Below are 13,635 nucleotides of genomic sequence, written 5' to 3' on the forward strand. Positions count from 1 at the left end.
CCATTCTCTGCTCCACCCTCCTCGGAGTCTCTCCCACTACATCATTCAGTTTGTTGGGAGACTGCTTCCATTGGAAGGTCTTGATTGAGACAACAGACAGATGGACACCCACCTATACTAACGGAGAGAGTGGACTCTCTGCCCCCTTAAAAGTACTAATCTTACCCTCTCCATGGGTGGAAATAAGTCACCGTTGTCCACCTTCTTGGGCCCTTCTGGAGGTTAGATGGGAGCTAAAGGCTCACAGCTTCACAGAAACATTTGTAACCATGGCAAGATAAACAGACACAACCTAAAGGGCTAACTCCAATAAAATGCTGAGGAGCAAGACAGCCGAGGTTGCTTCCCCTCAGATTGCCATCGGTTCCAAACACCACCAGCCAGGGGAGTTATTTCAGAAGCAACAGCCTTGTTTCCTGAGTGATCTCGTGCTCAGAGAATGAGAAACTCAGCCTGTGTGTCTAGAAGGGAGAGAGTTTCTGTTAGCGCCGGGGATGTGAGTCAGACTTGGAATCACGCAGCACCGCGCCAAGGCGAAACATTTCCCTAGATTTGTTCTGTTTCCTCTTCGCTTTGCCTTGAGATGTTATTTCCTTACATCCTCTCTTTCGTCCACCCTGTGTTTTGCTGGGGGCTCCCTTGCTTTTACTTCCAGCGAAAATCGAGGAGACTCGGTGCTCTGAAAAATCCTGAGATTGGAAATTCTGATTTGTCTTAAAGGAATAAAAATGGTCCTTACAACTCCCCCACACACCACACACACACACACACACACACACACACACACACACACATCCTCATCTTCCTGGGGGGATGATACAGTATCCTAGAGGGTTGTTGAAATCGGTGGACACATGGGGGGATGATACAGTATCCAAGAGGGTTGTTGAAATCGGTGGACACATGGGGGGATGATACAGTATCCTAGAGGGTTGTTGAAATCGGTGGACACATGGGGGGATGATACAGTATCCTAGAGGGTTGCTGAAAGCGCTGGACACACCGACAGGCTCCAGCTTTGCAGAGACACCTGTCGCTTTGGGGTTAGCAGCTGCCGCCGGGCCTGCCCTCTGCAACCTCGGAGGAAATCGTACCCCCACACAAAGAAATCGAACTCCACTGATCTGGAACTGGACGCGGTGAGGGGTTCTAAGGCAACACAAATGTCTGGGGGAGAACTAACTCCCCAGTCCATCCTGGGAGAACGTGCCCGAGAGCCCGGCCCTGGGAATCGGGCAGAGAGAAAACCTGGAGAGGGTTCGCTGGCCGATGGGGGAAAAAAAAAAAAAAAAAGGATCATCGCGACCAAATTCATACCCATGAACACGACTTTAAGTAGTCTCCTAACTCTGGGAAACGAATTAGGGGGAGGGGGGTGGAAGGGGAGGTGGGCGGGGGGTGGGGGTGACTGGGTGGCGGGCACTGAGGGGGGCACTTGACGGGATGAGCACTGGGTGTTATTCTGTATGTTGGCAAATTGAACACCGATAAAAAATAAATTTGTATATAAAAAATAAACAAATAAAATACTTAAGATTAAAAAAAAAGAAGTGAGCCCTGCTAGCTTGGGTCGGGCTCCGGACACCGGCGTGGGCTGAGGTCCTTGCACGCACCCCCCACCCTGGGGCCGCTAGGGCCGTCGGGGAGAGGAAGGGAGGGGAGGGGAAGGCACTGGACCCTGAACCTTCAGCTCCCTCTCGCTCGCGGGCGCAGGCAGCCGGGCCTGTAGGTCTACCCGAGATAGGATCGAGTCCAGGTGGGTCCCTAACGAGGCGAGGCGCGCCGGAAGGAATCTAAGAGTTTCATTAACTCCCCCTTCCCCCTGCACACACACACACACACACACACACACACACACACACGCACACACACACCGAGGGCAAAGACGCCCAAAGAGGCAATCCCCCAACCGTTTGATCGAAGGAAATTGGGTTTGTCTTTCCTCCCCCATCACCCCCATCATCACCCCCATCACCACCCTTCACCTTTCCTGCCTTTCCATCCACCAGGATCGCTGCTTTCAAAAAGGGGGAGGGAGCATAACATCGGGGGCGGGGCGGCGGGGCCGAGCCAGCCGCACTCGGGGACCCGCGCGGCGCCGGGGCGAGCTCCGTGCCGCAGACCCCGCGCCCCCGCAGCGCCCCAGCCCGGCCGCGACCTCGCCGATCGGGACCCCCGCCCGGGTGCGCGCGCGCGCGGAGAGCGTCCCGGAGAGCGTCCCGGAGAGCGTCCGGGAGAGCGTCCGGGAGAGCGTCCCGGATCCCGTCCCGGATCCCGTCCCGGATCCCGCGGCGGCTCCGCGCTCCGCGTTTTGGCTGCCGCCGGGCGGCCGCGGCCGAGGGCGGGGTGCGCGGCGGCGCGGGCGCGGGGCGCGGGGCGCGGGGAGCCGGAGCGCACTCCGCCTGCAGCCCGCTGTGCGCGCCGCCTCCCGCGGCCGCCGCCGCCGCCGCCGCCGCCCGACAGCGCGCCCCGGAGCGAGCCCACCTCCGCGAGGGGCGCCCCGCGGGCTGCCCCTGCGGCGCTCGCCGCCCGCCCCCGGCCGCCGCTGAGCCGCAGCCCGCAGCCCGCAGCCCGCCGCGGTGCGGAGCGCCGTCCAGCCGCCTCGGTCCCCGTCGCGCGGTGAGTGGCAGCCGGGCTCCGGCCGGCTCTGCAGGGGGGCTGCGGCGCGGAGGGGGGCGAGCGCCGCAGGGCAGGGCGGGCGCCCGGGGTGCCCCTGCAGGTGGGGGGGGGGGCTGTGACACCCAGACGGGGTCTGCGGAGCAGAGGACGGGGAGGAAGGGCGCAGCCGGGCTTTGGGGGGCTGCGTAGACGGGGAAAGCGGGTCCTGGGCTGCAGCACCCAGAGGGCTCCAGATCGGCCGCCCGCATGGCTCCCGTGTGCTGCATCACTACCAAGTCTGCCCTGATTCTCTCCTGCGTGGAACCCGGTTCAGCGGCCCCGGAGTCGGGGCGATGGGAAGGGGGGCGCGGGGAGGCGACGGTGCGCTGGCATGTGTCGGCCGCTTAGGATCGCCTGTCACCTACTGGCGTCTGGAGGGAGGGTGCTGATGCTCGCCCCAAGCGCTCTGCGCAAAGGGCCCATTGCTTTTTTTGGCAGGGGTGCTGCAGCAGCTCCCCCCACCACCACCACCCCCCGCCCCGACAAAGGTGTTTTTCTGAATGTAGCACGTATGTGGGAGAGAATGGGAGCATCTTCGTCCCTTCAGGCAGAAAAAGTTGGAGAAGCTGGGCATGTTCATAATTAGCAGGACCCGGGGCTCAGGGCTGCAGCAGAAAGCTGTTAAATTTTCATTGCCCTCTAAGAAAAGCCAAACGGCATCGCCTGTGAGGATCCGCAGGGCCGTATTATTTGGGGGACTTTGGGGGAAATTGTCCACCGATTGTCTTCGGGAGGCTGAAGAATGAAATGGGGGGCAGGGGTGGGGGGTGGAGGGAGGGAGCCGGGCTGGCACCGCGCTGAGGTCCAGCTTGCCTAAGGAGGATTCGGGATCACAACCCAAACGCATTTGGTGGCTGATGTTAAACAGAGAAAGGGAGGCCGGGCTGCGGCCGTGAACAAGGTGAAGAGCACACCCTGGGAACCTGCCTAAAGGAGAGGAAAAAAAAAAAAAAAAAAAAGCATGTAAAGCTGTTGCCTCTCCGGAGGGGTTCAGATGCATTTGTGCTATAAAAAAGCAGGCGTGTGTATGCGACTTTCCGATGGATTTTATGAAGGACCAGTGGATACTTAATGAAATTGTAGCTGAGCGTGCCTTACAGTTCTGGGTACCTCTTCGTTTTAATCCACGCTTCCGAAGGCTGTGTGTGCAGCTGGCGTTACATAATTGAGGGGGTTCACACCAGCAGATTGGCTTTTTTTTTTTTTTTTAAGGTACTTTCGGAGGAAAAGGAACTTCTATCTATCCTTTCAGACAGGCCCAAGGTGTAGACGGGCAAGGGTTGCTGAGTGTTTGCCCTGGTCTGGCTCCAGATGTGTGAGCTCAGCTGTTGCCTGTCACTTAGGTGACAACTGGCCTTTTCCCACTAAGCCTTTGCTGTCTCCATTCTCCTCAGTGAAGTGTCACTGTTCAGCCGCCTTCTATTATCAGGAGTGGACTTCCAGCCCCTCGGGAGGCGGCAGTCTTGTTTGACCATCCTCAACAATATGTGTTTTCAGACTCTAGGAGGGGTGGGGGGGGAGAATCCCACGACAGCAAGATAGATACATTTGGAATTGAGCACCAACTTAATCCAAAGATTCTGCTTTAATCAAGACAGCTCTGGAAGGATGACGCAATATTTGTCAAGCCTTTTTCCCTGGAACAATATTTACTCCCACCAAGGGATTTTAAACTTAAACAGCAGCCATTTATCTTGCTGTCTGGTGGGGCCCGGTTCAGTTTGCCTCCAATGTGGTCCTAGCCTAGGTGGTGGGGTTTGGCCTGGGACAGGAATCTGTCATTGTAGCCCAGCTGGAGCCTGAAGAAAGCAAAATACAGCACCTGCTGGTACCAGAGGGTTTCTAAATGCCATCAACTGGCGAGTCAGGAAACACAGAAGGAGATATTTTACAAGCCCTACCAGAAATGTTTATACAAAGGATTTAAAGGTTAACAATGCATGTGCTCCACACATTAAAACTAAAGATTCTGGAAATAAATGGACGTTACCCACAGTCAGGAGTTAGCACACTTGCTGATGAACTCAAAAATCTGTTTTAATAAGTCATGGCTAATGATAGTGACTCAGTCTTGTGGATAGACCTAGAAGGAAGGAGGGGTGGAAGGAAAGAAGGAAGGGAGGGGGGAGGAGAGGGAGAGGGAAGGAAGGAAGAAGAAAGGGGAAAAAACTGGATGGTACACAGAGGGTAGCCATGTTGATGTGAGCAAATAGGTTTGGTAAGTTAATCTTTCCATCTTTTTTTTTTTTTTTTCCTTTCCATCTTTAATTTGGTACTTACTGTTGATTTATCACTGAGTGGCCCTGTTGGTTTACAGGTTTTCTCAAAAGAAAAGTGATATGTTTTACTAAAATGACAGATTCAATCAGTTCTGCTAGCAATGCCAATGAAAATTTAAAAGTTTATCATGTTTTTATAATCAAGTTCCATGGAACCACCATTTGTCTCTGCAGTGAGACAGCTTTGGTCATGCAAATAAAATCTAATATCATCTGGGAAGGAAAAAAAAAACCCCTTAGAGGGTTAATAGCTAAACTATTAAGTTCAGAGTCAGATGTGGATAAAAGTCTGCTTGTTACTAATATCTTCTCCTTTGATAATAATGAGAAGACACAAAAGAAAAGAAAAAAGGTTAAAAGTTGAGGTTTCTCTAATGAAGGACTTTCCAAAGTAAGCTGTTTTAAAAAGTGGTATTGCAAGAGAATTTTTCCAAAAACCTTTATAATTTCTTGAAAGCAAAACACAGAAGTTGAATATTAGGAGCAACTGTTCATAGTACTCATGAAATGGACTAAAAATCCTTAAAAAATATTTGCCGGTAATTAAGTAATTCTTTTAATGGCCTCTACCTATAGTGTGTGTGTGTGTTTTCCAATAATACGAGAAATGATTTTCAGAAAACATTGTCATTATCAGTGTTCTAGTTAATTGCAGTTACTTTCCTGGCTAAAGTAGTTCATAAAAGTAAATTTTTCCTTTGGAAAAAAAGGGAAGTAATTTTAAAAGTCAAAGTGATTCTTGTCTGTGCATAGAAATGTGAAAGATGCCACTTGCCCAGGAGGGACTCCCTCCTCTTACCAAACTAGCTCTCTTTTCTCCTCGTTTTATGTAAAAACAATACCAGTTGTTTAACTCCTATGAGTGTGAGAATATTCAGTTTGCTTAAATCCATGTGCAATCATTCCATAATAGGAGTTAGGGACGAGAGGGGATTGCATTTCTTGGGTGGCTGGTTGGTTGGTTGGTGTTGTAGGGGGACCATGACTGCTTTTTCTTCTGGTCACAGAATAAAAGCATTTCCATACCGTGTGCTAGTATCTTTGGAAGGCTGGTGTGAGAGCAGACACGTTGGGAGAAGAAAGTGCAGTCCTCTGGGTGCCAAGTCGTGTATTGTTGCAGTTCCTCGAAACCTCAGGCGGCCTATGGAGCCAGCGCTCCAGGAGAGGTGCCAGGGACGGAGGTGGCACCGGGAGCCGCAGCAGCACCCCCCCACTTCCCCATCTCAGATGCACACAGGTGTACCCCTGCAGCCCCCCCCCCCCAGCAATGGTCAGGATGCCCCTTGACGGCTGTGCCCAATGGAAACCAAGGAGGGTAACTGCACACGGGTTGGGGATGGGACATTTGCAGCGGTGGAAGACATCTGGCCTGAAATTGCTTGGGGGGTCCATCTGAGCCTGGGCTCCCCTCATTCCCTCGCTCCTGAAGGAGGGATGGTGGGAAGAGACATGCTTTACAAGGTGCAGCAGGCTGATGTCATGACACTTCTGGCGCGGAGGTACGACAGGCTAATGGGATCCCTTTCCCGTGTGCCAGAATGACACGATTTTTCCAAGAACCAGTCCCGCGCCAGTGGTGCAGGGGCTCTACTTCCAGTTACTAAGTTGGGGGGTGGGGGGGGATCAGACGTCTCAGAGCAAATGTAATAATGCCTCTTGTGTCTCCGTTTCGTTCGCTTGTTTAGGCTAAACCCTCAATGCATCTTGGTCACTTTTGGAGGGACCTCTCCAAGAGCAAGAATGATTGCCCAGCCTGAACTGATTAGGCCTTTCCAGCTTCATTTCCCTGTAAAGAGAGATTTTAAATTTAAAATACAAATAAAAATGTCAGCAAAGCAGATGCCAGAGTAAACATTGGAAAACTTAAAGCTGTAAACTAGCAAGCAGCTGTCGTTTACCTTTACTTAACACTCCCCCCAACCACCACCACCCCAGTCCATAAGTTGGGCCCTAAGTGAGCCTAGTGACCAGTGAAATTGCGGTTGCATTTTTCTCCCTGGTTGATTTGGGGGTAAACTCTTGGAGGAGGTGCCTTTTATATCTAGCGGATTGCACTTTCAGGGGGGAAAAAAAAAAAAAGTCAAGGCTGTGTTATTTCAGTTGTTCCAGTCCTGAAGTCATATACTCCTAAGAGTTTTGTCCCAGTTGCTGATTTATAGCATCCACCAGCTTTTGGTCTGTGTATGCTTCTCTGTTTACTTCTTTTCTCATTGGGTCTCTGGAAGCAAAGATTTGTCAATAATACAGTGGAAATATTGCAGTCAGATGCAGACCCATAAGTAGACTCCTCGGTGCAGTGCGCTCTCACTCAGCTGCCCTTCTTTTATCTGAGACACAGATCCCACCGCTAGCAATTATGGTCTTTGACTTTGGTAACAATTCTGTTTGAAATGTTTCCAATTACACACAATATTGGCGGCATGTAGCAGCTGCATGCCAAAAAGCATTTCGAAGCATGTTCCAAGAATCAGGCTGTGATTGCTTTTAATTTAAATAAAGGCTATTTGGTTTCCTGTGAAGTTTTTTATAACCACCTCTTCCCCCCACCCCATTTTTGTTGCCTTAAAAAAAAAGTCTGATATAAAGTAGCCCCACTTAACGTGATACAATATTGACGGTGGTTTTCTAGGATGGCCCTTTGCTTTGAGCAAACATAACTGAGCTGTTCATTAAAGGAAATTTTAAAGAAACATTGTACAGTAGTTTGGATTTCCCCAAAGAGTAAGAGGGGAAAAGGTTATCTGATCCCATATTGTAAGCAGCTAACGTTTTCAAGTCCCCCCCCCCCTTCTTTAGCAATCTATCATTATCATTATGTTTTTCGGTCACTGGAGACTATGTGATACACCGTCTTTTCTTCAGATTCTTCTATTTTACTTTGTGAGCCCATGATCATGTGTTAAAAACACATTAGAAGAGTAGAGAGCGATCAATAAGAATATTCTCTAAAGGGGGGTAGGGGAGACCAGCTAATAATTCCACCATTCTGCAGCAACCAAACCCTCCAGCTCCGTCCCCTCTGTGGGCTTGAAATTTCTGAACACTGAAACCTTTTAAAACGGTAGTGGTTTAAATCTTTTAATAGCTACCAGATATACTTGACTTATTAAATCTGAAAATAAGAAAATATACACTCTCAGGATTTGGAGCGAAGGGATTGGTTACAGGACTGGGGGGTAGGGGGTTCTGTTTCCAGGATGGTTTGTTGGCCCATTTGAAACATAACACCTAGAGCTAGAGGGTATCCAATGACTGAGGTGCTAAGATGGTCCTAATTAAGGTGTTTTTACATAGGCTCTTTCAGTACTGGGCAAAAAACATCCTATAGAATATAGTGCTTCTTTGGGTTGAACAGTAGTTGACTTGCATAAATGCCAACATCTCTTCTGGCATTTTTGGAAATCTTCCATAGTGTAATAAATAGTGCTGTATAATCCAAATTTGTAAATGCCATGTTTCATGTAGCCCCTGTAGAGACAGCTGAAATTAGCCCAGGCTGCTAGGGATCATTGAGATCCTGGAGGTTAGGTTACTGGCTAAATCCAAGGTGCTACCATTAATGGGTGAAGGACTTTGATCCGGTGTAGGGGGTATGAGGTGGGCCTTGGGATAGCAGTATACTGGAAGAAGTGCCCACCAACTGATGCTCAGACTTCTCCTTTATCCTTGAAAACCGCCTTTCAGTTAAGGAAACCTTCTTAGAGAAATTTGCTCAGGTTGAGGTAAAATGAGGTTGATGTTGCTCTACCAGCTGAGCACCCCAGCCTGCCAGATATGCACCCCACCCAGCCCCATTGCTATAGTGACAAAACCCACAGTAACTACGGTTGAAATAGAAAGGCTATTAAAACCCTTTTCTATATTGGCCAGCTCCTCTGCCCTAGTTAAAATGCTGTCTTCTGGATGCGCAAGCACACACACGCACACACGCACACACACACACACGCAGGCACTCACAGTACAAATGTGTACACACCCCTCTTTCAGGCTAAAAATAGCAAACTGCTTTAAATCATGTTACAGTTTCACCAAAAGCATTTGCACTTCTTTTTTTCCCCTTTTATCTCACTGATAAGCAAATAATATGGTAATCTTCTGAAGACACTCATGACTTGTTAACCATAATTGATATTTCCAACTATGTTATTTACATGCTTGAATAATCTAAGCTCTTTAGTTAGGATGTGAAAAAGAGCTAGATAGTGTGGCATTTTGTTTTGTTTTAAAACATCACTTCCAAACAATTTAGGGAACTGTTAGATTTTTATGTGAGAAGACTGCTTAGTGCTCCAGTGTTGAGATACTTGTTATAGTGTGTGTCAAAAAAAAAAAAAAAGACGGCGTTTTAAATTCCTCTGTGACTATGTAATTAATAAGTATGTTTGGTGCTGGAAGTGTATGCATGTTACATAATTTTTAGAAAGAGATAAAGTTAGGTCTGAAGTACATTAGAGGATCACAGATGTTTCTTGTAAGAAAATACATATGCTTCAGAGGAATTTTGAACTGCTTTCTGACGCTTAGCTTTGTTCATTGCAAGGATCATCTGAATAATTTCATTGAGTTCCTTAGTTCTTATTTACACAGGCCTTGAGAAAAGAGCTGAAGTGATAAATAACTTGCTTTCCCTCACCTAGCTCTAAAACGTTTAGCCTTTTATGTTTTTGTGAATGTGAAGGGAGGGAATAAAATATACAGAGAAGATGTTTGTGTTTAACTAACTTAATCATATAAGTTCCCTTTGTGGGCCTTCTATAAGCTTAAACAGCTTGCCAGGCTAATAGCCAAAAACATGTCCTTAAGTACTGCCAAACGTGTTCAAAGCAGACCAGGCTTTCTTCATAGTGAGGTATTAGGGATGGTTGGGTTTGTTTGTGTTCCTTTTTAACTTTCTGAATTTTAAGGAATAAACCAGAAAAGTCCCTCTCTTCTTCACCTCCTTGCCCATGAAGACCACAATTATGATTCAGTGCAGTGCTGAAATGAGGAACCGACGGGAATAATGATATTTATTTGAGGGTGTTTTAAACTAGCTTGACTTGGCTGTTTAAGGAGGAAGCAACCAAGGTTACTATGGTGTATGATGGGTCTTTTGTTGTTTATATGTATGTGTTGTCCATAGACCCAGGCTTTTTACTTTGGTTCAGTAACTTTTAGCAAGTACTGGTCAGTTTATCCTGTTTCTTCTCAAGCAGAGCTTCCAGAATGGACAGTGGCATAATACTGCAGAAAAAGTTTATTCTACAGTCTTTTCCTGAAAAATCAGAAAAATTGGACTGTAATAGAGCTGTGTGATTTTGGGTCAGCCTCTTAACCTCTCTGAGCCTCAAATTCCACATATGTAAATGAGGGAATTAGGTTAGATCAGTATATATGAACTGAAGGTTTGAATCCTAAACACTCATGGAGCCTTTTCAGAATACAAATACACAGAGATTTTAAGGCAGTAGGTTTTAGGTGGGGTCTTGCACATTTAGCTTGAGAAAGCTTCACAGGTAATTCGATGCACAGTTGTGGTTAAGAGCCACCAAATTAGATGATCTCTAAGATTGCCTTCTAGTTCTAAAATGTTATGTTTCTAATCCTAGGAGGCTGAACTACTTTCCTTCCTTCTTCCTTTCTCCTTCCATCTTTCCCCTTCCTTCCTGTACCTCTCTGTTTATTCCTAATGTTGCTGTCAAAAATTTATAGATGTCATTCTCACCCACTTCCAGGAATATCTCTTTTGGGTAGATGGTAATTAATGTGAAGGAGAGCCATGTTTGTTCACCATTGTGAACCCAGTGCCCAATACAGTGCCTGGCACACGGTAGATTCTTGACAAATACAGAGAGCCCAAGAAGTCAGGAGACTTCTTGAAATTGTAGTATTATATATTTTATTAAGAGTGTATTTATTTATTCATGAGAGACAGAGAGAGAGGCAGTGACACAGGCAGATGGAGAAGCAGGCTTCTCACAGCCCGATGTGGGACTTGATCCTGGAACCCCAGGCTCACGCCCTGAGCTGAAGACAGACACTCAACCACTGAACCACTCAGGCATCCCTAGTATTATATTTTCAAATAACACGGTCAATATGTTTTTTGTCAGCTTTCAGATACCTTTCCAAATTTAAAACAATGGATATAATTGTTCATCCGGGAAACAACATAATACATTATTCTCCTTATGTTTCCAGACATTTGGGATACTCCACAGTGATTGATTGGTTTTTCTGGGTCCAGATTAACAGCTGATTTCATTGCTTTAAATTCAGAAGTATGGAAATAACAAGTCTTGGTAAAAATGTAGAGAAGAAGGAACTTTTGTGCACTGTTGGTGGTAAGTTGGTACAGCCACTGTGCAAACAGTAGGAGGGTCTTAAAAAAAATTAAAAATAGAAATAACATATAATCTAGTAACTATTTATTTACCCAAAGAAAATGAAAACACAAATTCAGAAAGATGGATGTGTGTACTTCTATGTTTATTGCAGCATTATTTACGATAGGCAAGATATGGAAGCAACCTAAGTGTCCATTGATCTATGAATGGATAAGCTTACTTATATGTGATGTGTGTGTGCATAATGTATTTAGATATATACACACATATATATATACACGTATGAATATTACTCAGCCATAATGGATCAGGAAGATGTGGTGTGTGTATATAATGTATAATATAAATAATGGAATAGTACTGAGCCATGAAAAAGGACAAGATCATGCCATTTCTGACAACATGGTTGGACCTACAGGGTATTATGCTAAGCAAAATAAATTAGACTGAGAAAGACAAATACCGTATGATTTTATTCCTATGTGGAATTTTAAAAAACAAAAAGCAGAATCAGAGCAATAAATAGAACAAACTAATGATTACAAAAATGGATAAGGGGGAGCACAGACTTACAATTTTGGAATGAATAAGTGACAGAAATAAAAGGCACAGCATAGGAAAAATACAGCCAGTGGTATGATAATAGCCTTGTATGGTGACAGATGGCAGCTACACTTGTGATGAGCACAGCACGACAAATATAGAATTTGAGTGACTAAGTTATACACCTGAAACTAATGTAACGTTGTGTGTCAGATATACCAGATTCAAAGAACAATTTAATAATAAACAACAAGGGGAAAATGAATAAATAAAAATTAATACAGAGGTACTAGTGAAAAAGGTACTGGAGGTTGGGAAAAAAAAAGAGTATATTATTTGAAAGTGTAATTAACATTCTGTTAAAAGAACAGTTTATCTTACAAAAAACATAGTTTTTCCTGTGTGTCCTTCCCTTTTGGCGCTTATGTGTATCGAAAGAATGAATGACTGTCCAGTTTTCTGTGATCATCTTAGTGTGTGTTAGTTTAAGAAATCTAACCCGGCCATTATCACCATAAAGATTTCAGAGCTTATCTAACAGATTTACAACTGCATTACAATTTTAAGTCTTATTTTTAAAATATTTTTAATTACAAAGGCTAAGCATTTTAGAAAGATTTTTATCAATACAAATTTCCTAATAAAAGCTGTGCCTGATTAAGCCTTTTGTCCTTTCCAACAACAAAAATGCCAATTCCTTTTTTTTTTTCAGTGAAGTAAGCCAGCTAATTATAACTATTATATTTTTGTGGCCAACAGTTATTTTGATCCTTTTATAGACATGATTCCATATCAGATACTTCATAACATTTGAAGTGCTTTAAAAGTGTCCAGATACATACTATACAGAGGTTTGTGACCAAAATGTATATATATATTTCATTCTAAGTAAGATAAATTAGAGACTCTCAATAAAATATGAGTATATATGTATACTCATAAAGTATATATATATTTCTAAGTAAGATAAATTAGAGACTCTTAATAAAATATGATAAGAATCAAATAACTGATGCATCTGAAAGTTTTATTACGAAGCATTGAAAAATTCTTAGTTGCATAGTTTTATAGAAGTTGATTAAAGGAATTTATTGTCCATTTTGTTTCTTTCCTTTTCTTCTTTGGTCTTTGAAAAGTTGGAGTATTTCCTATCATTATCTGTTAGTAGCATAGAGTAAATTTTTAAAAATTAATCCGTAGAGCATAGAGTAAATTAAAAAAATTTAAATCAGTCAGTATCTGTGGCTACGTCTATATAGTATAAACAAAATCAGAAATTTATACTTACCTAGCTTAGTTGATTTTTTTATTGTTACATGTTGCCATTCTTTATGGGTGGGGTTTTATTTTTAGTTAAAAGGAGGACTTTAAAAACTCACCATTCTAAAACCTGGATAACTAAAAAAAAATAAAAATAAAAATAAAAATAATAAAACCTGGATAACTGTCCAATTTGTTTTTGAACTTCCGCTGCACAGGCATGACCAGTGGCAAAATCAGCTAACCTCAGCTCACTTTTTTCTACTGTATGCCCATTGCCAAATCAAATAATCAGGACCTCAGAGTGGAAATTTCTACCTGCATTATCTACTTGGGGTGTTTGCACAATTTAACTGGAAAACTCTTTCTCTTAGTCATTATGTGAAGAGATACCATGATGCATTTTAGGAAAAAGATTAAGCTGTAGCTAAACAGGGTTTAAGGATCATTGGAGATAAATTGAGAGCTGGGTCAAAGTATTGTATAAAGCTTTATTATTTGTAGTTTTCACTTTCCTGACGCTTCACAGCTAATCTTGTTTGACTAGACTTGACAAGCTAATATAAAAG

General features: G+C 44.7%; 1 protein-coding gene across 5 annotated transcripts in view; it reads left to right on the forward strand.

The window, feature by feature from the left end:
* The first annotated feature begins 1,641 nt into the window (after positions 1–1,641).
* PRICKLE1 (prickle planar cell polarity protein 1) overlaps positions 1,642–13,635 on the forward strand; it is a 112,936-nt gene continuing 100,942 nt past the window's right edge. The window contains exon 1 of one of the 5 annotated variants that reach the window (XM_072765522.1): positions 1,642–1,756. The gene's annotated coding sequence lies outside the window, so the exon portion shown is untranslated. Of the gene's footprint in view, positions 1,757–2,472; positions 2,620–13,635 lie in introns of those variants that run through there. The other 4 variants (XM_072765511.1, XM_072765525.1, XM_072765517.1 and 1 more) reach the window with 4 other exon arrangements.

Source organism: Vulpes vulpes, chromosome 8 (assembly GCF_048418805.1).
Source record: "Vulpes vulpes isolate BD-2025 chromosome 8, VulVul3, whole genome shotgun sequence".
Taxonomy (NCBI): Eukaryota; Metazoa; Chordata; class Mammalia; order Carnivora; family Canidae; genus Vulpes; species Vulpes vulpes.